This window comes from Triticum dicoccoides, chromosome 2A (genome assembly GCF_002162155.2).
Source record: "Triticum dicoccoides isolate Atlit2015 ecotype Zavitan chromosome 2A, WEW_v2.0, whole genome shotgun sequence".
Lineage (NCBI taxonomy): Eukaryota > Viridiplantae > Streptophyta > Magnoliopsida > Poales > Poaceae > Triticum > Triticum dicoccoides.
The window spans coordinates 380,931,579-380,954,872 of NC_041382.1; positions in this window are offsets into that span (position 1 = coordinate 380,931,579).

The window sequence follows — 23,294 nt, forward strand, 5'->3', positions numbered from 1 at the left end:
CCAAACGCTGGCCCAAACTAGGTATCCACATATCACCCCCTTGTGCACTGTTCCGACGATGTTTGGATATCCTTTCACTGCTCTCTTAGCTTACACACCTATGCAACTCTGACTTTAACTCTTATTTCTTCTAGAGATATCATCTGAAACAAGCAAAATCATTTTTAGCGAAGTATGATGGCACTACGGGATCTGGTACACATCCTGCACACTGGTATAACCTTGTAAGTACATGTCCTCCGGTACAACAACAAGGTCGATTCCTCTTATTTGATCAACCATTCGTCGTGTCAAAAATGCAGAGGGGGATACAAGGAGCACAAGGCCTGCACATCCAAGCAAGTGGTAACATGGACTTGTACATGGAACATCCCAAGTGCAAGCAGAGCTGCAGTGAGCCTGTACAACAAGCTAGCGTAAGTCCCTACATTTCATTTAATTCGTACTGGCCTGCATGTATGATTTGTGAAGTGGCGGATCCATGAATTCAAGTTACCAGGCGCAAAAATTTAACTTAAAAATTACGAAGGCACTTGCACTTCGGAAATCAACATAACTTGAGAAAAGTGAAGCTACATGCACTTTGAAAACCAGCTAATGATCCAAAGTAGTTCCAGATTATAAAACACTAAATTATGAAAACACCAACAAACACAAAATGCAACATGGTGTACAAGGACTACTAACATGGTCTGTACCTGCTTGAATTATTCGTTCTTTGGCTGAAAATATCGAAGTGTAATTGCACCTATAACCAGTGCACAAACTGCATATCAATATATCTATCCTGCACAAGTATGCCAATATTTTCAAACAACAGATTAGAAAAGTATTTATGCTATGTTTTCATGATACGGGGACTTTTTGGTAGATGGCCTCGACGTTTCCTTAAGCCTTGAAAATATACTATAATTTGCTTGTCATCAATGCCTGCAAATCTCTATGTCTCTCTCAACATAGCAGATCATCATTAGACACTAAATCCTTCAATGGGAGCTTGCAAAATGCTTGCATTAGATCCCTCATTAGACACTATATGTTCATCACCAGGAGCATGTAAAATGTTTGCATCAAATCCTTCATTAGCAGTCTGTTCATTAGACACTTCAGGATCAAGAACAACCTGAGCTTGTATGTTTGCACCGGAAACTTGATTAGATACATTAGGTTCAGTCAGTTCAGTATTGATTGGGGGAGTTATAAAATAAGCAGAAATTGGTTTCATTTTCTCATAGATTCCCTACATACAAGTAGTTTTACAACACCGTCGGGTTTAACTATTGGCCAGAAAGTGAACAGTTGAATTAGATATAATGAGGTATGTGATGTACCTGCTCATTGCGCATGCTGATCTTGCAAGCTGCGACCGTCCGTTTGCGCAAGCTCGATGCCATGCCCGTGCTGCCCCCGCTGCCTCCCACACAGGCTACACCCAGAGTTGGATCTTCATCTTCTTGTCCTTCCATTCACTTGAAGTCCGGCGACCAGCATCCAACGAGGGCGCGAGGAAGTGCCGTGTTGGTCTATCCAGCGGAGGCTAGGTTAGGAGCGAACGAGACTGGAGGCTGGAGCGAACAAATTGGGATTTTTCCTGCTGTCGATCGATATGGGAGGCGCCTGGTTGGGCCGCGAGCATGCTATATGGCCTGCCTTGCACTTACATTATTGGCCCATCCAAATTGAACTTTTTTCTTCATTTTTTACATTGCCTACTTGTGTGTTGGGATGAACAAAACTAGCCTGGGCCAACCTGGGTGACTCAAACTAGGTGCACACTTTCCAGCCACCCGAGGCGGCCACCCATACCAGCCCCTACGGTGGTGTCGCCCCCTTTTGCGTGTATGATTAGGGTAGTGAAAAATATTCCAGTGGCGCTTTTGATTTAACCACAGAATGGTTGAATTTCTTGTTTCTATGAACTGAGTTCGCCAATAATGTGAAGGATGCCAGTATTTTCATCCTATTGTAGATTGCTTAGATCTCAATATGCCAAATGTAATTGCATGAAATATACAGTAAAAGCCAGTGTGATGTGTGTGGCTACAACTAGTCTGACAACCCATCCTCATATAACATATCAAGGACACACCATCTTATCAGATTAACCATTCGACTTACCAATGCAGTGTGGGAAGAAAGAAGTATTGGGATTGCTTATCCAAGCAATTGATGCCATGGACTCCTTCGTAGAGCCTTGTAAGCGAAAAACAAGTTGCGGTGTGCCTGTACAAAGAGCTAGCGTAAGTTCAGTTACATGCTTATCGGAATTTTAGTTAGCCACTTATTGCAAAATTGTTCAATTATGTTGCTTGGCTTATTTAGTTTGCTACTGATTACATAAGCCATAGCCTCCTAAGCCTATTATAGACTGCACCTATCAATGTGTTTGATACTTAATGTTAAGAATTACCTGTTTGCCTAAACTTAAATAGCTACTTAAGCACACAGATAGCTGGTCATATGTAGTTCTAAGGTGTAGCAGAATTCATGTGTAATTTATGTTCTGATACCCTATTTGTTTAATTGGTTTGCTGTTATCACTTGTCGCACTAGTAATGTTTGCATGTTCATAGATAGACAACTGTCAGGTTTATATGAGGGATACCGTCTTTTTAACTTATATATATGTGTTGGAATCATTTTGCTTACATCAAAGAAATTTACAGATGTTCGTGTTGCTGGTAAATGGTACTGACTTGTTACTTTAATACGCTGCCAAGAACTTGTTAGTTTACTAGTTCATGTGTAATTAAATACGTTGCCAAAACTGGTTAGTTTTACTAGTTTGATGTTAGTTTCTTATGGCTCTTGCAACACTTTATTTATGATTGTTAACATTCAAGTTTGCAGGATGCAACTGAAACTCCATTGGTGCAACAGGTATGTGTCGGCGTTCTGGGAAAGGGGGTCCCTAGACTTGCCTGTCTGCGGCCTGCGGCGTGGCTCAAAGGGGGGCCCAGCACGGCCCATCTTCACCAACACAGACCCAAGACCCTCCCGAGGGGCCAAGCCTCGCGGGGCGGATGACGCGGAGCTTCCTCAGGCACGGCCTCATCAGGCTGGCTCATGAGGAGGCGGAGAGATCAAGGCGGGGTACCTCACGAGGTGCCCGTGACGCAAGCCATGATGACTGAAGGCGCCAGGCGGGTGCCAGCCCGCGCATCGTCCTCCTTTCCTCTTTGGTGCAAAGGGAGCAAGCACAGCCGCAGAGTACCGAGGCATCAGGCAAAGGTTGCCATTTCGGTGCAACAAGGCCAAGACCAGGAGGACTGCAAGATGGAGGTCATTGTGGAGCCCAAGACGGCGTCACCACCAGAGCTTTGTGCAGGCGAAGACTACTTTTATCAGGATAGCTAGTACTAGCTGTCCCCCTTCAAATTAGCCCGCCATTGTTGTCTCCCTTCCCGCTCGATATTTGGGAAGAGGACCAGGGCCTCTATAAATAGGACCAACCACCCACAGAACAAGAGGGACGGGGGAAGAGGAAAAAGACGAGAGAAGGAAAAGAGAAGAAAAGAGAGAGAGAGAGAAGGGCGACTGAACTCCTCCCAGCAGTTCATTGCCCCAGCCAAGAGCAGACCCTCGCGAGGCTGTTCTTCCTTGTATTGTTCATCATCATCAGCCCAAGAGGCAATCCACCACACCACACACTGGAGTAGGGTATTACACCACAACGGTGGCCCGAACCAGTATAAACCCTGTGTCATTCATGTTGTTCTTTCCATAGCTTAGATCTTAGCAAGGCAGAGGGGTGCAGGTAGGTAGGAGGCGAAATCTCCGCGCGCACCCTAGTGTTCGAACCTCAAGGGTCTGCCGGGACCCGGAATCCGACATTTGGCGCGCCAGGTAGGGGTGCGCCGGAATTCGTCTTCCACCGCCCTATTCTCCTCCGACCATCGCGCCCATGTCTGACTCTCGTCGGGCCCGCGCCGAGCGCTGGGCCGCTCTTGCTTTCCGCGTCGCCCAGACGGCTCCTGTCGGCGGGCTTCCTCGCCGTTCCCCATCACCTGCCGTCAACACCGCCACCGGCCCGGCGGGGGACGAGTAGCAAGCATCGTCTCAGCATCCGTCCGTGCGGCAAGACCGCCGCACCGCTACTCCCTCGCTCACCCCAGCTGGTTCTTCATCCCGCGCGCTCCACGCACCCATGGAGGCTCGAGCTGCGCTCATCGCGGCAAACAAGCTCCTGCGCTACCGTCCCATCGACGAAGTCTACGAAGAATGGCTCGACCGCGTCGCCGAGCTCGTCCGCGCCGCAGGGGGCTCTCCTGCGCCGTCCGCTCCGCTGCACCGCACCCCGCCCCACGCGGGCGACGAAGCTCCGGCGGCGCCCCGGCCGCTTCCTCCACAAGAAGGCACCATGGCTCCAAGGCGCGTGGCCCTTGGGCGGAACCCGCTCCGTCAGGTGCCAGCGCGGCAAGAGCAGAGCTGCCAAGAAGTCCCTCGCCCGCAAGAAGCTGCCCGGGCGCTCCCTGCTCCAGCACGTCGCGACCCTGCTCCTGCTCCCGCACGTCAAGACCCAGCTGCAGCGCGTGGGGACGTGCAAGACCAAGCTCCCCATCACCCAAGGCCTCCCGTGGCCACAGCAGGCTGCCATGCCTTCACCACCGAGCTACGCAGCGTCGCGTGGCCCGGCAAGTTCAAGCTGGACCTGCCTCCTCGTTACGACGGCACGGCTAACCCTGCGGAGTTCCTCCAGCTCTACGAGCTGGGCATCGAAGCTGCCAACAGAGACGAGAAGGTCATGGCGAACTGGCTTCCCATGGCGCTCAAGGACGGGGCCCGCACCTGGCTCCTGAACCTGGCTCCAGGCACGATCTCCTCCTGGGACGAGATGCGCACCCGCTTCATCGCCAACTTCCAAGGTACTCGCGACCGGCCACCCGCCGTGAGCGACATGCGCCGCATCAAGAAACAACCTAGGGAGACCCTGCAGAAGTACATCTAGCGCTTCAACAACGCACGCCTCAAGATTTCCAAGGTGACTGAGGAGGCCATCATCTCAGCCTTCTCTGAAGGCGTGCGCGATGTCAAGATGAAGGAGGAGCTGGCGATGCATGAAGACCTATGCACTTCCTTGGAGCTGTTCAACTTGGCGACCAAGTGCGCCAGGGCTGAGGAAGGGCATCTCTCCCTCCTCGAGCTGCCTGCCGCAGACCCAGAAGAGAAGAAGCCCAAGGCCAAGGACGTGAAGCGCAAGGGGGCTGCCATGCTCGCGGCAGAACCAGACACCAAGCGGGGAAGAGATCAGCCCGAACCTTCCAAGGGTAGCCGGTACTGTGTGTACCACGACCTCCACACCCACAACACCAACAAATGTCAAGAGCTCCGAGCCGTGCGAGAAGGAAGGATCGACCGTTGCCCCAACCGCGGTGACTGGGGATACGGTCGAGGAGGAGGAAGGAACGCATGACGCTAGGAAGACCGTGGCCCGCAACAAGGGTGGCGTGATCAACCTCGCGAGGATCGCTGGCAAGACTCGCCTCGCGAGGGAGACTGGAGGGATCAGCCTCGCGAGGATCGCCCGCATGGCAACGCAGGCCTCCCTCCGCTGCCGCCGCAACCAAGGAGAAACGAGGACCACCACCAAGACGAGGGGGCTGGGGGCTTCCAGGAGCCGCGCGCGATCGCCTGCATCTTGGGCGGGGCTCAGGCCCCAGCCTCTCAACGCATCTTCAAGCAGTTCGCCCGCGAAGTGAATGCAGCCCTCCCCAGGCTTGAAGCCACGCACCCTCTCAGGTGGTCGGCGTGCGCCATCACGTTCAGCTCAGCAGATCAGCTCAAGTGTGCGGCTACAGCCGGAGTCCTCCCGATGCTTTGTTCCCCAATCATCGGCAACGTGGTGGTCACCAGGACCTCATCGATGGCGGGGCAGGGCTCAACGTCCTGTCCATGGAAACATTCAACAATCTCCATGTGCCCTACAGCCAGCTTCAGCCAACCAAGCCCTTCTCCAGAATCACCGACGGCTCCACGGTCCCGATTGGGCAGGTCCGCCTCCCTGTCACCTTCGGGGCACGCGACAACTACCGCACCGAGCTCATCGACTTCGACGTCGCTCACATTCGCCTGCCGTACAACGCCATCCTTGGGTACCCGGCGCTGGCCAAGTTCATGGCCATAACTCACCACGGCTACAACGTCTTCAAGATGCCAGGAAGTGGCGGAGTCATCACGGTGCCCTGTGAAGAGAAGGACGCGGTGTGTTCCCTGGAACGAGCCTTTCAGGCCGCGTCACTGGAAGACCCGGATCGCGGAAGTAGGAGGCTTCCCGAGACCGCCCCCAAGAAGAAGAAGACATTGTCCGGCCCGGCCCCTCAGGAGGCAGGCCCCGATGGGCCCGTGCCTGCCCAGGGGGAACCTCCTTCCGTCGCATAGGAAAGCGCGCCCGGTGCCCTCCTCAGGCAGGGCTCGGGGGCTCTCCCCTGGAGGGCCACCGACCTGGCTAGGGTCACGAGGGAGGCGCTTGGGCACCACATGGAGGCGTGCTTCGAAGCACGTTTCCCTCAAGAAGGAGTAAGGCAAGGAGAGCCAGACCCTCAGGAGTTCGTCAGCAAGGCCATTCACGAGCTACAGGAGTCAAGGGTCATGAAAGGCGGCCGCCGTCTACCAGCAGTGGCTCCCCATCCAGGCGAGGGTGGTGGGCTGCGCGTCTGCATCGACATACCAGGGCTCAACCGAGTCGCTTCTCTGGAGCGCCTCTGGCCCTCGCGAGTGGGGCGCTGTGGATGTCCACCCCACAGCTGCGTTCGCATGCCTTACGGCTTGCCGAACGCGGCTGTCACGTACCAACGCCTCATGAGGGGCATCATGGAGGCACAAGAGGCCAGGCGTTCCGCAGCCCTGGCGGAGATGGAGATGGCCCGCAGGGAGCCACCAGCGCCTCCGGAGCCTCCCGAGGCCCCTGGGCCCGGGGGCTAGTGAGGATCGGCTTCGGCAGCCCACCGAGTCTGCTACACGAACACCCCTTCGTCCTCAATGTCATCAGGTGACATCTTTCAAGTTTCACTTCCAGTTGGGAGCGCCCCCCAGGGCTGCATTGTTCCCTAGCCGCGTGGGTCCGTCCCTGCGACATGTATCCCTTTTATTTCATGTTGTTAGCTTACCTTGTTGGGGGCGCCCCTCGGGCTGCACGATCCCCAAGTCGCTCGGGCCAGACCCAACGGCGTGTATCTCATTTGCAGTTATTTCCGGTTATGCGTCATACCCACCATGCTTGATTATTTGATGCCGGCCCACGGCACCTCTTCTTCTCCATGCCGACAACTTGCACGTTAAAGGGGGGGTATCTGAGCATCGCGACTCAGGGCTCCTACTAGCTCTCCAGCCCTCACCCTCTGGCCTTTTCCACGGCATCATGACCTGGCATACCAGCGACGGCTGAGACCAGCTCGAGGGCCGGGACCCGAGGACGTAGAGTGCCGGCATCTAACCAAATTTGCAGGGACACATTGCAAGATAAGGCCCAGTGCCAGGCGCAACCCGCCTAGAGGTAGGGCCCCGTGAGTCCCGCGCTGGCCCACGGGTGCCCAGATACACCTCGCTAGGCCCTACCGTGACAGCCACGTGTCAGGGCGGGGCTGTACATGCCCCGGGGGCTCCTCCCGGAGGGGGCCCTCTCCCACGTACCAGTGGAAGCACCATGCTCCGTGCTGGCTGATGACACTGCCGAGGAGCGGCTATGCCCGTACACATACGGAAGCGCTATGCTCTGCGCTGGTGATAAACAACTGAGGGTGGCCCCCGGGCCGCATCAACCTCAGGGAGCCCAGAGCTCAGTGTCTAGCCTCATCGTAACGCCTCCCCTCGGGAGTGCCGCACGAGGGGGCTGGGCACGGGGGCTGCGCCTGGGTCACGCCCAGACGCACGCGGCCCAGCCAGCCCCCCCGGGCCTGGTTTGTCGCGCGTCTCTCCCCGAGCGGAGCCAAGGTACGAAGGCCGTTTGAGCGTCAAGGGGGACTCCTGAGCATCGCAACTCAGGATCCTAACTAGTCACGTAGCCCCTCACTCCTTAGTTCCGAAAGGCTAATGCTGGGTGAGGTATGCGCGCGGCCGGGCTCTGCAGACGTAGAATGGTAGATCCACCCACATCACACCTCCCCACTTGCTGTTCGTGCGCCAAGGGGGATTCCTGAGCATCACGACTCAGGAGCCTAACTTGTCATGTAGCAACTCACTGCTTGGCCCCGTCCTGGTTTCCGGTCGGGCCTAACACTGGGTGAGGTATGCGCGGGGCCGGGCTCTGCCGGCGTAGAACATAAGCAAGTAGGAAGGAAAAGCGCAAATTTCAAGGAATTCAAAAGCAAATATTACAGTCCACACTGTTATCTCAATGCCAAATGCAAGTTTAAACGCCTCCCCGAGGCATGATACATGTGCAGGAATTAAAGGCAGGAAAAGAGCCACAACGGAGTCACTTGTCGGCGGTGGAGCATCACAGAGTGGCTGCGCCTCATGGAGCAGTGGGGTCGGCAGCGCCTTGCTTCGGCTTGGTGCTGAAGGCCCGGAACTTCCCCAGCAGAACCTCCGCGCGACCCTTCACGGCCTCGGCAGCAGCAGTGGCACGCTTGCCGCTTACTGGCTCCAGCAGGCTGTCGAGGTCGACGTCAGGATCGCGAAGGTAGATGTGGGTGAGCACCCGCGTCAGTGCTGCAGAAGATAGGACACGCGCCTCGGCCTCCGCCGTGAGGCCAAGGCCAAGGGCGACATCTTCAAGAGCGTGAACTAGGAAGGGAAGTAGCTTGGCGGGGCCGTCCTCGGCGCCAGCCAGCAGGCTCTCCAGGCCGCTGTCGTAAAGCGTCCTCAGCGAGGAGCGAGCCTTCGCCTCCATCTCCGTGAAGGCCACGCGGTCCTCGGTAAGAACCAGTGCCTTGTCGTCCAGCTCGGCCTTCCTCACGCCCAACTCCTGCTCCAGCGCGCCTAGGCGGTCGCGGCGCTTCCTGAGCTTGACCTCCCTCTCCTTGACGGCCGCCTCACGAGCCTTCACACCTTCTTCTTGCTCGGCGAAGGCGGACCTCTTTTGCGAGCTGGCCCCGCAGGCCCTGCAGCTCGTCCTCCAGCGCCTTCCAGCGACCACGAACGTCGACCACCTCCCCCAGGGCTACGAGCAGCCTTCGCCTCAAGGACGACCTGCTTCTCCTCATCGCAAGTCGTCGAGGCCTGGACCAGCGCCGCCTGAATCGAAGCGTCGGAGCGAACCCATCCGGAAGACAGCTCCAAGCACCCGGCCACCAAGCGAGGGGCGGCGCCAAGAAGATCCTGCCGCAGTCGGTCCAGCTCAGCGACATCACGATCCAGAACGGCAGAAGAAGTCGGAGAGACAGCAGCCGGTGGAGTAGGAGGAGAAGGCGGCTGCGCGGCCACAACATCCTGAGGCGGAGTCTGCTGCGCCCCAACGGCTGTAGTGGCGGCGGCAGGCAAGGACACCTCGAGAGTCACTTGGGCCGTGGGGGCCGAGCTCGCCCCAGCCGGCTCAGCCAGGCCTCACGAGGACGACCGGGAAGGAGAAGCCCGTGCGTCGTGGTCACCCTCCTTCGCGGGCAGAAGCGCTGCCACAGATGGAACCTCAAGAGTCCCCTTCGACTTCTTTGCTGCGGGCGCCAGCCTGTCCAAGAGATGCGGACGTCAAGCCTCAGAAGTAGAATAAGAAATAAAGACAAGAATCAAATGCTTACGGGTCGTCGCCAGTGAGCTCGAGCGGCCTCCGGCCAAATTTGAAGCCTGAAAGCCGGCTGGAAGGGTCAACCTTGGGAAGCTTGGAAGCGGAAGGTGCGGTCCGCCTCGGGGCCGGGGCAGACCCGCGGGAGATCAGCCTGGTCCTGTCCTTCTTCGGGATCGGGGGCAAGCTCCCGCCGTCCTTCTCGTCGTCATCTTCGTCGTCATCCACGTCGTCATCGCTCGGAGAGAGGTGGAGAACGCGGGACCTGCGCCGGGGGAGGGGAGCCCTCAACTCTCCGTCTGTCGCCTCGGAGTCAGGCCCTCTTTCCCACTCCCCTCCTTCCTCCTCTTCGCTGGAGTCGTCGGAGGGCATGTCCACCGGTTCCTCGGGAGTTTCCATGGGCACGGGCCCATCCCCGTTGAAGACGGGCATGGACTCCACTACCTGCTCCCAGTCGTCGCGGAGGAACAAGGGCGTAGGAGCACCCTCCAACCTCGCCACATCGCCCCCGACCAGAGATTGGAGGACTGCATCCAGATCTCCGTCGGCCAAGGCCGTGAGGCTCGAATGGGGCCTCCACATCGGGGGTGAGTACAGCCAAAGCGGAGCCTGCTGGTGCTCCAGGAATTCCCTCAGCAGCGATGTGCCGGTCAGCTTCGCCGCTGCCATGTTGGCCGGCCTCAGATCCGTATCCATCTTCTCCAACACCAGTTTCGCACGGGGGGTCCACGAGCTCCGCTCCACCCCAATCGCTGGAGCTCGTGGGCTGCTCCGTGGGCAAGATCAGCCGAGGGTGAATGCACCCAGGATCCGCCAAGACCCACTTGCTCCTGAAGCCCTCAATCCTTTTCCTGGGGTTCGAGATGGCAATGGCGCCGCCGTACGCGATGAAGCTCGCGCACGCGGAAGCAGGACCATGAGTGGTCCGGAGGTAGAAGTAGTGGCGCAGCAAGGCCACTGAGGGCTGCACCCCTACGTGAGCCTCGCAATAATAGGCGAAGATTGCCAGGAGAAGGACGACGTTGGGGTGGAGATGTAGAGCCTGTAGCTTGTAATGGCGGAGGACAGAGAAGAAGAACTCGGAGAAGGGAGGCACCAGGCCAACAGCAATGGCACTTACGAAGAACGGATAGAAGGTGCTCCCTTGAGCCTCAGGGGTGACGGAGCCGGCCTTGAACACCTTCGCCCCGTCGATGCCCCGCGCTGCCGCCATCCGGCGCAACCGGGCAAGGCTCGCCTCCGACACATTCAGCGAGTCCAGGGCAGACGAGTACCAAGCTGCTGCCGGGGGCTGACGAGGCGCCATGGCTTCCTAGGTCACGTGGTCGGAGTAGATCCGGAAACTTTGGAGGAAGGAAGGAGAGGCGCAAGAAAGGGGATCTGAGCAGCAACCGGAGAAATAAAAAAGCAAAGCCTAGGCAGATGCCGCTCCTTTATCAACTCGCACGGTTGCTGAGGCGCCCACATCCAATCAACCGCCACGCGGCGCCCAAGGCCGCAGGCTGTTAGGGCCCGCGACGCTTCGCTCTTGCCCTTCCGCCTCCCTGCACGGCCAAGTCCGGGCGTGCCTTGGGCCCGGGGGCTACTGTCGGCGTTCTGGGAACGGGGGTCCCCAGACTTGCCTGCCTGCGGCCTGCGGTGTGGCTCAAAGGGGGGCCCAGCACGGCCCATCTTCACCAACACAGACCCAAGACCCTCGTGAGGGGCCAAGCCTCGCGGGGCGGACGATGCAGAGCTTCCTCAGGCACGGCCTCATCAGGATGGCTCGCGAGGAGGTGGAGAGATCAAGGCAGGGTACCTCACGAGGTGCCCGTGAAGCAAGCCATGACGACCGAAGGCGCCAGACGGGTGCCAGCCCGCGCAGCGTCCTCCTTTCCTCTTTGGTGCAAAGGGAGCAAGCGCAGCCGCGGAGTACCGAGGCATCAGGCAAAGGTTTCCATTTCGGTGCAACAAGACCAAGACCAGGAGGACTGCAAGACGGAGGTCATTGTGGAGCCCAAGACGGTGTCACCACCAGAGCTTTGTGCAGGCGAAGACTACTTTTGTCAGGAAAGCTAGTACTAGCTGTCCCCCTTCAAATTAGCCCACCATTGTTGGCTCCCTTCCCGCTCGATATTTGGGAAGAGGACCAGGGCCTCTATAAATAGGACCAACCACCCACAGAACAAGAGGGACGGGGGAAGAGGAAAAAGACGAGATAAGGAAAAGAGAAGGAAAGAGAGAGAGAGAGAAGGGCGACTGAACTCCTCCCAGCAGTTCATCGCCCCAGCCAAGAGCAGACCCTCGCAAGGCTGTTCTTCCTTGTATTGTTCATCATCATCAGCCCAAGAGGCAATCCACCACACCACACACTAGAGTAGGATATTACACCACAACGGTGGCCCGAACCAGTATAAACCCTGTGTCATTTGTGTTGTTCTTTCCATAGCTTAGATCTTAGCGAGGCGGAGGGGTGCAGGTAGGTAGGAGGCGAAATCTCCGCGCGCACCCCAGTGTTCGAACCTCAAGGGTCTGCCGGAACCCGAAATCCGACAGTATGTTTTCAGAAACTCCCTTGTTTACCTGGTTTGCTGCTGTAACTTGTTGCTGTAATCATCTTACCAACTTAAAGTTTTCAGGATCCAATTGGAAGCCCAATTGCATAGCAGGTACACTTTCAAAAATATATTTGTGTAACAGGTTTGCTGTTGTAACTTGTTTCTCTAATCAAGTTACTGACTACTCAACTTTTCAGGATCCAAGAGAAACTCCAATGCCACAACAGGTTACTTTTGCAAAAAATGTTTGTTTAACTGCTTTGCTGCTGCAACCGGTTGCTCTAATCACGTTACTGGCTACTAAACTTTTCAGGATCCAAGAGAAACTCCAATGCCACAACAGGTACCTTGTGCAAAACTTGTTTGTTTAACTGCTTTGCTGCTGCAACTGGTTACAATGATGTTAATAACTACTTTGCTGCCACAACCTGTTACAACCAGTTACAATCTCTTTAATTCCTTGTTTATTTAATTGGTTTGTTGTTATAGCTCCCAATTGAGATGTTTTGCTGACTTCAACTTTTTGGAATCCAATCGGAACTTTAATGGCAAAACAGGCTAGCCTAAGATCAAGGAGCGAGGTCCCCATGGATGTTGTATCATCCTGCAGTAATGGCACTGACCCAATCGTGCATCACGAATTGCCAACTGCTGATGCTCTAGAGGCTAAACTATTGGTAGAAAGAGATTCTGCTTCTACACTTAGAGATGAAGTTGACATGTTGAGGAAGAAAACAACACAATCACAAGCAGTACTCAAGACAACCATTAAATATTTGGTGGGTTTCAGAATGAAGCAAGCTGAGACTGACCGCATTGTTAAGGTCCTGGAAAAAAGGAAATTAAATTCCCACCTGGTAAATCATAGGTGAAAAGTTCTTTCCATCGTTGAATAACCTTTGTGTTGTTTGTTCATGTAATCGATCAAACCATTTGTTTTAGGGATCATGTAATAATTGTTTTTTGTTTTTTGGTTTGTAATTTTTTTAGCACAAGTCTGTATTAATTGATAAGAATCTGAGACATTTCATTTTGATTGTTGTGCCAAACCTACAAATATGCCAATCGGGCTGAATGTGCATTTGGCAATAATAGTAGTATAGATGGTCCTCAAATGGCACGCATTTGAAAGGGCCAAGATGTTGTACTAGCTTTGCTAAAAAAGGATGCTCTTCTAGCAAAAAAAGTACAACGACCTAGTTTATGTATGTTAGTTGATATTATTGATCCATATACTATATAAGTGTTTATATGTCTGTTAGTTTTGTACATTATTGGTTGATTGACTCGGTATTTGAATCTTGATACATCGCTTGTGTACATATCTAAATGGGAGTACACATTATGTTGTGTGTGACACTTGACTTGGACATAAAGTGGTTTCAAATATTCGAATTCACCTTAATCTATATTCTATCTTCTGAATTCGAGTATCGGCATTTGTAAATCATATTCATATATGACACTGGAATACATCTTTGTCATGCTTTTGAAGATATATAAAAACACATGGAATGATTTATAAAGATTCGTATAGGAATACAAAATGGATTCGAATTTAGTTGCCAAGGTAAACGTGGATGCTTATTGTCCCAAAATTCAAAAGAATCGGCAAAATGTCCACTCCCACATCGGCTACCCGAAGCCAGTGTTTGGGAGATGGAAATTACTGTCTACCCCTTACGCGGACAATCCATCGACCCGATTTCCACTCCTCTCAATAGGGGTAGGTTAGTAACTTCAATTAGATGTGACATGACCACCTCCGAGCCCATTCCGACATGGTGGGCGCCAAACATGGGCGGCAAAACACATTTGATTCAAGCTCGTACGAAAGACCTCTGTCTCTCCCTCCATTTCCCATTCATACACGGTGGGCGGCAAAACAAACTCAACCTGGCCGAAATCGATGTAGGCAAATATTTTTAATAGGGGCAGATCTGTAACTTCACTCAGACATGACACAACCTCCCTACCTGTTAGCCCTGTTCATACACCATGGGCGCCAACTGTGGGTGCCAAAACACCCTCTCCTTGCCCAAATTTGCTCTGGGAAAATATTGGCGAGATGTGAGATTACCGTCCTATCCCAAACCGACGAGACGTCCAAATCTTAACGGGGGCTAAGCTCGTAACTTTCCCATATTTCAGACAGGCGCGCCCCAAAAACATGGTTCCCCGTACCTCTCCCTCCATTTTCCCATTCATACACTGTCTGCGCTAGAACACCATCCCCAGAGCAGCCTCCTCCGTCTGCCACCCCAATCATCACTGCCGTCCTCCACCCCATCCATCGCCACCATCCTCCAGCATGCCGGAGCACCTACCAAGACCATGTCGTCCACTGCTAGAGATGGACGTTTCTCATCCACGGCTACGGAACAGGATCCTTGCATCACGTCCTCTCGCTTCATCGGCGTTGTCGTCCTCTTTGCCGGGGCCGCTTACACGACCTTCTTGTCCATCGTAACGGGACTTATCCCCCGATGCACCCATATACCATCGCAGATCTGCTTCAACACCACCGACAGCCATCGCACCCTTGATGCCTACACGACGCCGCAAGAGAGGTAGTACTTCATATCTGCTCACTCTTTTGATGTCAACCAGAATAGATCGTATCTTGGCTACTGTACTTTCTTTTCAGCTCTTAGAATTTAGTTCTTAGTTCAAAGCAAACAATGGATGCTAAATAGCATTTATGTGGTTTGCAGCTTTAAATCTTCCATGGCACAGTCATAATATGGTTTAATTGATCCTACTTAGGGTTTAACTGAACATGTTGATTCCGTTGTGGTTTCTTTAATTGAAATTGGAGGGGAAACCCTCTTTTGCTTAAAAAATACATAGGGTTTCCCGCTTTTATGATCACTATACGATGAGCATACGTGCTTCGTGACATAATAACACTAGTTGTTTGCTTCGAACTGCATAGGGTTTCCCTCTTTTGCTTAAAAAATGCATAGGGTTTCCCGCTTCAGAAGCTTAATTGTTTAATATGAATATGATATTATTAAAACAGAGTCGTTTAATTGGTCAATTAAATGTTCCTAATTTAGTTTCGAAAATGCATGTACGCCACTCCGGTGTGTATCTACAGGGTGCCCACGGTGCGCCGCGGCCCACCCTGGGATTTTGGGTCAGCCCAGGCCCTGATTCCCCTCTGTTCTGCTGCGCTTCCGATCTCTACTCGCCCCTAGCCGCCTACCTCACCGGCGACTTGCCGTCCCGAGGAGATGCCAGACTAATAGGAGGTCAGGAGCCTCTCTCCCAACAGCATCACTGCTGCCCGGGCGCGCCGCCGTGCCTACCTTCCCAGTCTGTTCAGGGCTCAGGCATGCAGCAGCCACTAAGCCAACCTATTTTATCTTGAGATACGTCCTCAACACTCAGCAGCCACTCCTCATCACCCACTTTCTAATTGATTCATTACTCATTAGGCAGGACTGTCATTAGGGTTTATTGTGTACTGAGTGCTACCTACACTTAATGGTTCAGATGTATTTCAGTAATCTTTAGTACTTGTAAAGTTCACAGGGTTTCAAAATTCTGGCCCTAGGAATAGACACTAGTCATTTTGGATTGTTCGTCATAGTGACATTGACCCAGATTACTACTGCAGGCCATGTTTGTTGGCAATTTTACTTGTCTTCCTTACTCATTCGATATGATATCCAATTATTCACATCGATTAGTTGCAAACAATAAGTGCTAGGCCAACTTCTGGATTTAGATTTTGGACGGTCTCTTACTGCAGTTACAATTCTGCATACTTGTCCTAGTAAGCTCACAAGTAATGATTGATTCACTACATCTATGCTTTCCTTGTCATATTTGTTGTCAATATTCTTTTAGGGTGGACCACCCTGTTTCAAAATACTGGAACCGCATACATGAGTGAATAGTATTTCTCTGTGTGATCTCTTCCATCATGTGTGGGCAACGAACACTCCATTGTATAGAAATAAGTGTCATTTCCACCTTTTACATAGACTATGATCTTTTACATGGAATACAATCTGCCTACTTGCTTTGTGTCACACTACTAGCACTCCACCCTTGAAGCTAAACATTATGCCACTCATAATTCCTTAGTTTATTTGGTCAAATACGAATTTGATATGACTCTAATGTTCCTACTTTAGTTTTGAAATGTGTGTTTGCCTGTTATAGAGACATAAGAGGTTTGTATTTCTGTGTGCGGTCTGGCCAGCACGGTTGGGGGGTGAACTTTGCATATGCAGGAGTTTATAGGGAGACACTCTTCAAGTTGAACCCAATTGCATTCCATAGATAATCTGACTACTTTTTATGTTTTCATGAATCTCAGATACTAAACAACATCATAATGATTTGGAGCTTGCACGCACGAAAAGAATAAAGCAGAACAATGCCATGGCTGTCAAACTTGGCATTAAGGGACTGAAATCAAGTCTGGGTGCAATGTAATGCAAACGCTCTCCACCTATAGATTCATGCTTAGAATATGATCGTAACAATGATTCTGAGCTAGAGGGAGACATAAGTCAATGTAGCTCCCTACCGGAGGAGTCAGAGATAGATGCCCTATCTTATTCACCCATCAAGGTGCTTGCTCTAACTTTCCAAGGTTATATTGGTCGCACATATCTTGCAACTGATGCTTTGCATTGCTTCTACTTTGTTGCACTGCCATTAGCTTAGTTTACACATCATGTATGTGAATACGCCATGCCTATTCATTTTCAGTACATATTCCATCTGTCATCACACCATATTTATCCATTCAAATGTTGTTCTTATGTATCAGACGTTCAAAAGGAGGAGGGTGATTGCTGATCACGGAGGAGCACGAGCAAAGTATTTGGAAAAGGTAGTGACACCTGATAAATCAAATAGCCCATTAGGTGTACTTGCAATCACCTGACCCACAAAACACCGCCCCAACTCTAGCAGACTCTAGCCCTACTACACTGGTCATCTCTGATGCCCCCACTCAGCAGACCCCAACTGCAGCAAACAGTATGATGATGCCAGTTGACAAAGCACCAACTCTACGATGCAAAACCCCCATTCCAGCAAAGAATACACCAAATCCCTTTTCGAACGAGAGAGATCCCCAATTGCAGCAAATACGACCCATGTTCCATTTCTTCCCAGTTTAGAGACGAAGCTTATATTGTTGTCAGGAACTTTGTGCGCATCTTTCCTTCATGGAAAGATTGTACCACAGACACAGAACAATTTCAAGTCTTCCTCTGCAACTTACGCATAAGTAATGTAGTAATGTTATTCATGGTAATTTGTAACGCCCTCGATGCGACTATATCTCCCACGTGTCGAAGCACGACTTAGAGGCATAACCGCATTGAAAGCAATGTCGCAAGTGAGGTAATCTTCACACAAACCATGTAATACATAAGGGAAAGAGATACATAGCTGGATTACAATCGCCACTTCACACAATACATGAATAAAGCATTACATCATCCAGATACAAACAAGGTCCGACTACGGAACCAAAATAAAAGAAGACTACCCCAAATGCTACACAGATCCCCGATCGTCCCAACTAGGCTCCACTACTGATCAACTGAAAAACAGAACAACATAACGAACACGGTCTTCATCGAGCTCCTCCTTGAGCTCGCTTGCGTCACCTACACGATTTCCTCGGCACCTGCAAACTGGTTTTGGAAGTACATAGTGTTCATCTGGTGTTGCCCTGAGAACGAGATATGTGCGGCTCCTATCAGGATGTCGGTGCATCGGGCGGTCTTGCTGGTCTTGTTTTACCATTGTCGAAATGTATTGTAACCGGGATTCCGAGCCTGATCGGGTCTTCCTGGGAGAAGGAATATCCTTCGTTGACCGTGAGAGCTTGTGATGGGCTAAGTTGGGAAACCCCTGCAGGGTTTTGAACTTTCGAAAGCCGTGCCCGCGGTTATGGGCAGATGGGAATTTGTTAATGTCCGGTTGTAGAAAACCTGAAACCTTAACTCATTTAAAATGCATCAACCGCGTGTGTTACCGTGATGGTCTCTTTCCAGCGGTGTCCGGGAAGTGAACATGGTGTTGGAGTTATGCTTGATGTAGGTTGCTCTAGGATCACTTTTTGATCATAGATTCTCGATCGTGCTTTTGCCTTCTCTTCTCGCTCTCATTTGCGTATGTTAGCCACCAAATACGCTAGTCGCTTGCTGCAGCTCCACCTCATACCTTCTACCCTACCTATAAGCTTAAATAGTCTTGATCGCGAGGGTGTGAGATTGCTGTGTCCCCGTGACTCACAGATACTTCCAAAACCAGTTTGCAAGTGCCGAGGAAATCGTGCAGGTGACGCAACCGAGCTCAAGGAGGAGCTCTATGAAGACCGTGTTCGTTATGTTGTTCCGTTTTTCAGTTGATCAGTAGTGGAGCCCAGTTGGGATGATCGGGGATCTGTGTAGCATTTGGGGTAGTCTTCTTTTATTTTGGTTCCGTAGTCGGACCTTGTTTGTATCTGGATGATGTAATGCTTTATTCATGTATTGTGTGAAGTGGCGATTGTAAGCCAACTATGTATCTCTTTCCCTTATGTATTACATGGGTTGTGTGAAGATTAGCTCACTTGTGACATTGCTTTCAATGCGGTTATGCCTCTAAGTCGTGCTTCGACACGTGGGAGATATAGCCGCATCGAGGGTGTTACAAGTTGGTAATCAGAGCCTTCCCTGACTTAGGAGCCCCCTGCTTGATCGAATCGTTGGCGTTGTTGAGTCTAGAAAATGTTTTGAGTCATTTAGGATTATATATCTCGGAGAGTAGGATTCTTTTTACTCCTCAGTCCCTTCGTCGCTCTGGTGAGGCATCCTGACGAAGAGTTTTGACTCTTCTCTTCTCAAATTTCACTAACTTTTTTAGGATCACGCGGGTATCTTGGAATCGTTCCGATGGTTTTGTGAGGAGAACATTGTTCTTGGTGCCTCCTGACATTTAGGGGTTGTGGCAGTGTCCCGGGGAGTTGAGCTCTGAGGTGTTGTCGTCACAATTTTATCGTTGCAGTTCTGGAATACCTGAGTTTCGCCGACATCGAAAATCTCTTTTATGCAGTTGTTGGTGAGATAACTTCGACGCCACCTAGTACTGGGGCGGGAGTTCGGGAGTATTGCCATAACTCGTATAACGGATGCTTTTCGAAGGTTGAGGTAAACGATTTCCGAAGGTTTCTTGGTTATGTCTTGAAGGATGGATACAGCTGGATGTCGGATTTGCTAGTTTTGGGTGAGATATTATGCTTCCCCTGTATCCCAACATCTGATTGCATAACCGGAAAGTTTCAGGAGTTTATAAGTGGGAATTCAAGTAGCTCTTAGGATATCTTTCCGACAGATGTATGATATGAAATTGGGGTTTGATGTCTAGTGGTCCGCCTATCCACAGTTGGTTTTATAGTGGTCTCGTTGTGTCTTAAAGAGTCTTTGGCTATGCTGACTCGGGGACGCTTCATATGTCATGTGCACTGCCTTGTACATGATGGTGTTGTACGATCGAGCCCGTGTGGGCCCCACCACGAAAACTTTGGATGAAATCTCTATCATATGTTTGTTCCGGCTTATTTTGCAAGCCAATCCTTTGTTTTGTTTTTCAGTTGTGGTATTTGAGTTGCTTCGAAGCCAAATGTTGATTCCATACCTTTTCCTAAGCAGTGTTCTCATACTCCTATATGAATACTAATCCTTCATGGTCATCGAGATTGTCATGTCAATCCTTTTCAATCGGCGTGTTTTCTCTTCAAGTGGATCCGAACATTTCAACATCCGCAAGATCACCTCTTGGTTTTTCCAATGTTATTCGTTTCATCCATCCCAAATTGTCTTTGTTTTCCCGCCCTCCCTCCCTTTGTTTCTTCAAGGACTCAGATTTCTTGTTCAAGTATCCTTTTATTGATGGGAAGCCTCTCCATTCTTTTCCGTCAATGTTTATCTGGTGATTCTCATGAAGATTCTAACGGAGCTTCAAGTTCATCATTCTTCATTCGTTTTCTATGGTGGACTCAATTCAAAATTTGTGGATCATATCCCTTTTCCCCGTTTCAAATACCTTCTCATGCCGGTGCTCATCATATTCATTCATTTCTCGCTATTCAATTATTCTGGAGTGCTGAAGATATCTCGGAAGGCTCGTCTTTTCCTTCAAGATCCGTTCAAACCTATTCCGAGGTTGTTATCTCATTCAAGCCATTTTATTCAACCGGTGCTATCTATCTCTCTTCAAATCTTTTCAATGGTGTTTCTTTTGAGTGGGCCCTAACCCACAGGTCTTTTCCCAGGATCTTACCCGACACTTCTTATTTTTCCGGAGCTTCTCAAATTCTTTTCTAAAGTTTGACGTAAGAATGATTTATCATCAGTCAAATGTCTTTCTCCAAGATCTTTCAAATTGTTTTCATCGTTGGTTCAACATTTCTAATTTTCATCCCGGAGTATCTCAACAATTCATGGTGGTGTTTCTCATCGTCATTCTCTGCATTTGAAGACCGAAGAAGAGTTTTACCTCCATATCTTATCCGTTCTCTCAGAGATTCGTGGTTCTAGTTCAAGGCCATCCTCTCATAATTGTTTTGATTGTGAGAATTCCTTTCACCTATCTGGAGTCCATCAATTCGGGTTTATTCATTCTCAACTTTCAGTTATAGTTCTCCAAATCTTACCGGTGCTTCGTTCAAGTGATCTCTAATCAGTTCGTGATCCCTTCATTCTCATTGTCTCAAGTATCTTCGTTCATTTCACAATTCTTACCCGGTAATTCATCCCTTTACTTTGTTCATTTTCAATACTACCGGTGGTTCTTCCAAGATTCTTCTTCCTTCGTTCATCATATCAATGCATTCGTGCTTTCCAAATCCTACCGTTGGCTCGTTGATGACTTCCTCAAGTTGACGCTATATCTATCTTAATCCTTTCTACGGGAATAAGTAGTATGCCAAATCCATGGTTTGTCATCTATTTAAATTGGTGAAGGATAAGCATAACATAATTCCTATTCTTGTTTCACCCAAATGATTAATTCGTTATTCCGGAGGTTCATTAAATTCCTGGTTTCAATTGTTTCATCTTCTCTTTTTCCCGGAGTTCCAACCTTTTTCAACTATTTCACCACGGAGATTCATTTAAATCGGTACAAGGATTCACCTGGTGTTTTCAACTTCTCTTTCTTTCCGTTTGATCATTCTTTTGTTTAACGGAGTTCTTCATGAAGGTTCTACATGATGGTTCATCAAGGATTAAATTCCTTCTCGAAGTGTTCATCAACATTCTTTTCTAAGGAGCTTAAGTTTCTTCATCTTGCAAGCTGGAGTGCAATTCTTTCTTCCATATCATTGGAGGTGGTATTATGTCATTCTTGATAATTTGAGTTCATGTTTCATGATTCACAGGTTGTTAAGAATGGGGTTTTTAAATCCATCAACCACTTCGTTGGAGTTATCTTGGGTTATATTTCACCTAAAGCCTTCCCTAAGGATTGTTGCTTTATGGTGCTCATAAAGGATCCAAGTTCTTCTTTTATCCTCCCGGTGATATAGTTTCTCGTCTCCTTGTTCATATCAATCCAATTCTTTTCCCGTGAGTGGCAGGTTATCACCTCAAGTTTTGAGATGTTTTCTATAAGCCCACAACATGCTTACTCTTTTCGTTGTTGGTTTTCCAACAATTCTGTTCGACCCTTCTCCTAAAGATGCCTTTTCAAGCTCTTTTGTGGCAGAAGTTGGCATTTTCTTCTCCATTCTCCTATTTCAATTATCTATCCTCTATTCTTTTGACCCGGAGGCATTGTGATGTTGCTCTTTTCAACCCATCATCCCGTTTTGTCAAAGATCATGTTCTTTTCATGCTTATCCATTTAATCGGAATGTTGTGCCCTTTTTGCTCAAGTTCTTTTCGCCTTATCAAGCCTTGCATCTCTTTTCAACCAGAGTGCTCTCTGAGATCTTTCTTACCCTTTGTTCCATTCATTCAATAGTTCCGGAGGCAGTATGTTGTGATTTCATCAAGTATCTTCTCATCTTACCAAGTTCTTATTAATTTCCTTTTCTTTTCAATCGGAGTACTGCCCGAAGTTGTTCTTCCTTGTTCCTCTTTTCTAACAGAGTGTTTTCAACTTCGTTCATCTCCGTTGTATTCTTTTCGCGAAATGGCTTAACCTTTTCAAGGTTCTTTGGTCTCACTCGTTTGTCAAAGAAGCAACTTAGCTTTACCTCTCCTCTTTCTCTTCCGTTTCCCTCCGGTGCCATTCTAGATCTCGGGACGAGATCCTCTCATAGTGGTGGAGTGTTGTGACGCCCCGAGACCGATGTGCCAGGTGTCTTCCAGTTATTCGCTGTTGTTGCCTTGTCATTTGTTTTGTCTTTTGCATCCATCTTTGCATCATGTCATCATGCCATCATGTCTTTTCTTTTTCTTAACTCTCAACTAAATAAATTGCATGGATCTTTAGTCCATTTAAACTGAGGGAATTCACGTGGTGATTCTCTTTATAACATATCCTCCCGATATTATGGAGCTATATTAATATTCCATTTTCGGAATCACCCATAAACACACGTGCAAAATAATTCCCATGTCTATTCCTCTTCGAGCTTGACCTCAAACCTTGCCATTTATTCTTTCATCCTTTTACAGAGCTCCACCTAAATTCTCAACATTTTTGGGCACTTTGAAAACCCAGTACCAGTTCAAACCTTTTGAATTAAATTCAAAGGAATTTGAATTTAATCCTTCAAACTTGACCTTTTCTATTTTCCCGGACCGTGCACATTTTTCCGAGTCCGTGAAAATTACGCCGTGCCCAAATTCTTCCTCTAACCTTCTCCTCTCTCTTTTCCCTTCTCTTATTTCTTTGTTTTTTGTAAAGAGAAAGAGATGGGAGAGAGAAGAGCCCGGCTGGGCCTCCCAGCCCAGCTGCAACCTGCCAAGCAGGCGCCATCCCCGCAGCCCACCTAGGCCTAGCGGCCTCTAAGGCCCAGCCGTGCCCCGCTGTTAACCCTAGCACCCCTGGCTCGACCGACCTCTCCCCCTCGTTCCCATCCACCGCCGCCACACATGCATCGCTCACCAGAGGAGGATTCTTGCGCCCAATCC